This window comes from Marmota flaviventris, chromosome 6, assembly GCF_047511675.1.
Source record: "Marmota flaviventris isolate mMarFla1 chromosome 6, mMarFla1.hap1, whole genome shotgun sequence".
NCBI classification, from domain to species: Eukaryota; Metazoa; Chordata; class Mammalia; order Rodentia; family Sciuridae; genus Marmota; species Marmota flaviventris.
This window is the reverse complement of record NC_092503.1, coordinates 59,865,959-59,869,744: the sequence shown is the minus strand read 5'-3', so window position 1 is coordinate 59,869,744 and position 3,786 is coordinate 59,865,959. Positions and strand designations below refer to the sequence as shown.

The window sequence follows — 3,786 nt, the reverse complement described above, 5'->3', positions numbered from 1 at the left end:
ACAAAATTCTGTGACTATCATTTGTTTTTGGAAACTCAAATATTATAAAATTTAACCATTGGGAGTCTCTTCAAGTTGATTCCATTTTCCTGTTAACAGGTTTAAAGAGAGGAAAGCTTTCTTTTTATCTACCCATCTTAGGCTCATGATTAAAGGAAGTCTAATGAAGAATAGGCAATTTTGGAAAAACAGGATAGGGCAAAAGAGTATTACTTGATGGTAAATATAATCTTAGTTAATTTAACAAGTCCTGCTTGCTCATGTTTTCTTCTGCATTCCTGTGTATTCACAGATAAGAATGCTGCTTTCCTTCTAGATGTAGGAAGAACATCTCACAAATGAGGATTTTATGACCTGCTTCAGGGAAGAAGGGTGGGATAAGAGTGACCTTTCTGCTTCTGTTATATTCTGAAATTTCTTTAGTTTAAAATATTCAATATGCCAAGGGACACATTTTTGTGATCATGTGCCCTGACCCCAACACATATTATTATCAATGTAAAAGTTTATGTATACCTAGATATTTAAAAGTGTTCTTTAAAGTATATTTAATGCTTTGAGAGCTTAGTTCTGTTTCCATTCTGAATCAGTGTTATATTTGTGTTTTCATGCACCAGTATTTCACTATTTTGAATAGGGTCATGTTAGAATATGTATAGTTTTGGGTATATCTTGCCTCCAATGCTTTCTGTTATTCTACTAATTATTAAAAAATATCAGTTTGTCTAGGTCCAAAAAATCTGTAGGCATTTGGTTGATCTTGTAATAAATTAATAAAATTATTTGTGGAAAAGAGTCACCTTTATCAAAGGACAACATTAAAGAGTATGGTTTTTCCATTTATTCAATTATAATTTGTGATTTTTAGAGATATTTTAAGTTTTCCTCATAAATTCTTTTTATGTTTCTCTTTATATTCGTGTTTATTGCAATCTTTGACTTTGCTGTAATGTACAGTTTTCTCTAATGTGTCTTTGAACTAGTTGTTGTGTATGGATAACTAGATTCTTCCGAGGCACAGTGGTGCCCTCCTTTGATTCCAGGGACTCGAGAGGCTGAGACAGGAGGATTATAAGTTTAAAGCCAGTCTCAGCAATTTAGCAAGTCCATAAGCAACGTAAGAGAGACCTTATCTCAAAAACAAAATTAAAATAAAATATAAAAACTGGGTTGTGACTTAGTGGTTATTTAGCACCCTAGGTTCAATTCCTGTTATCAAAGAAAGAAAGAATGTTCTTGATTTTTCTGTGTTAATTTTATTCTCCTCTTTTTGTGAACTGTTTTAAGTCAAATATCTTATTGAGGCTCACAGGGCTTGTCTGGGACTGCAGCTCCAATCTGGCTGTGAAACCTCAATATGTTTTCTATGCATGTAGATGCCCAGCTGTGGGGTATCTCCCAATGATAGCTGTGTGTTGGTCTACACCAACAACTTGACTGCACAAGGAGGATGTTAGCAGCAAGATTAAAGAACAATTTGTTCTGGATGAACTTTCTAACCTGGAGAAGAAAAGGAAAGCAAATAGGCAACAACAGAACAGCAAGATATTCTTTTTTGTAGACAGAACAGAAATGCTTTCTGAAAGCAAAAATATCTTTGATGAACTGAAAAAAGAAAACCAAGACAGAAAATTCAGAGAAAACCAAAATCATGAAATTGTCACCTTCATTTCATAACAATGTGTGGCATCTGTTGGTCTGTAAGCTTTTCTGTTGAATATTTTAGTAAAGTTTTGCAAGAATATTTACTGCACAGTCTTAAGCCACAGGGACCCAATAGTGGTGAACAGGTGTTAAAGTCTGATGTTAACGACCAGTGTTTATTTTCTGGGCATGCCCTTCACTTAAGAGGTGTTTTGACTGCCCAGACTGTGCAAGATGAAAGAGGTACTATGTTTCTATGGAACAGAGAAGTCTTTAGTAGAATAAAGTTTGGAACCAAAGATTATGTTTTATTATCTTTCTTCTTGTGTGAATGAGTCTGACATTGCATCTCTCTTCTTAGAAGTCCAAGGTTCTTGGTTTTTCATATATTATCAAGCATCTACTCATTACTTATGGCTTGGTAGGGATTTTTTTGGTCACTGTAACTTGGCATACTATTTTCGTAAAATGAGTTTGAACATTCTTTTATACAATTTTCATGGGAATTCATATACATATATCCAAGTATGTATATAAATTTATTTATATTTCTATGTTAATTACATTATTATATTAAATATATATTTATGAATTAAATATTTAGATATTAAATTTATATAAATAGGTGTATATTTGTCATATTGAGAATTGAGCCCAAGGATGCTATACCACAGAGATCCATCCCCCAGCACTTTTTATTTTGAAACCATGTTTTACTAAGTTGTCAAGCCTGGCCTTCAATTTGTGATCCTCCTACCTCAGCCTCCTGAATCACTGGGATTATAGTTGTCTGCCACCATATCCTGCTTCTTTTTTGCGGAGAGGCGGGTACCAGGGATTGAACTCAAGGGCACTCAACAACTGAGCCACATCCCTAACCCTATTTTGTATTTTATTAGAGACTGGGTCTCACTGAGTTGCTTAGTGCCTCTGTAAATTGCTGAGGCTGGCTTTGAACTCATGATCCTCTTGCCTCTGCCTTCTAAGCTGAGGGGATTATGGGCATGCACCACTGCACCTGGCCATACCTTGCTTCATTAGGATTTTAAATCAATATTAAATATCATTTTAATTTTTAAAATTTTTTGATTAACATAAAATAATTGCATATGTTTATGGGTATGGTGTGATATTTCATGTAAACATTATATACTGATCAAATCACAGTAATTAGCATTTCCATTTCCTTATCATTTCTTTATATTTGGAGACATCTAGTTCTACTTTTCCAGTGTTTCATAAAACATCAAACTATTTTATGTTTATTTTTGGTGATTAAAGAAGCGATTTGTGAACTTTGATATTTTTACATGTGTTTATTTGCCTCTTTTCTTGCAGATTCTAAACTTCCTAATTTGTCTCCCATTTGCATCATCACTAAAAATCAAACACAGTTCCCTCATTTTCTGCTATATTTTCCTTCTTTAGTAATGATGCCTCTCCAAACTTGCCACCAAGAACTGTAGGTCTTTTCCTTCCCCACATTCAGTCCTCTGAGATACCACATTTCTTTTTCAGTAAATTCACACTCAGGTGCAGTTTTCTCTCCTTTGGTGACCACAGGTCAGTCTTCTGCCTGTTGTTCTCTTTTCCCTTTGACAGTTTCCCTGGTGCTGCTCTCAAAGAAGTACAGGAAAATAGCTGCACTGATATTTGATTTATTTTTTTTTAATTGAAGTATTTTGATGATAGTTTTCCTACCTTCCAGATGTGCTGTGAAGGATTTTGTCATATGGAAAACAAGCATGGTTTCTGAGAAAATGCAGAGAGATACAGTTATTGGTGGGCATAATATTCAGTGGCCACTAGCATTAATTTCTTGGATATTTTTGTGTATGTAATTATTTTATTTTGAAGTTGAACAATTTGCAAAAGCACTCTACAGGGAGGACTGGGGCTATAGTTCAGTGGTATACAGGGCTTGTCCATCCTCAGTCCTGGTTCAATATCTACAACTGTAAAAACAAACAGACTAAATACATATTGATTTAAGCCAGATATTGTAGCTCACACATATAATTCCAACTATTGAGGAGGCTAAGACAGGAAGACTGTTAGTTCAATACTGGCGTGGGCAACTTAGCTTGACTTTGCCTCAAAACAAAAAATAAAAAGAAGTGGGGTGCTAGCTCAGTAGTAGAA

General features: G+C 34.5%; 1 pseudogene; it reads left to right on the top strand.

The window, feature by feature from the left end:
- Positions 1 to 1,376: 1,376 nt before the first annotated feature.
- On the top strand, positions 1,377 to 1,609 carry LOC114086735 (ASNSD1 upstream open reading frame protein-like; annotated as a pseudogene).
- The last annotated feature ends 2,177 nt before the right edge of the window (positions 1,610 to 3,786 follow it).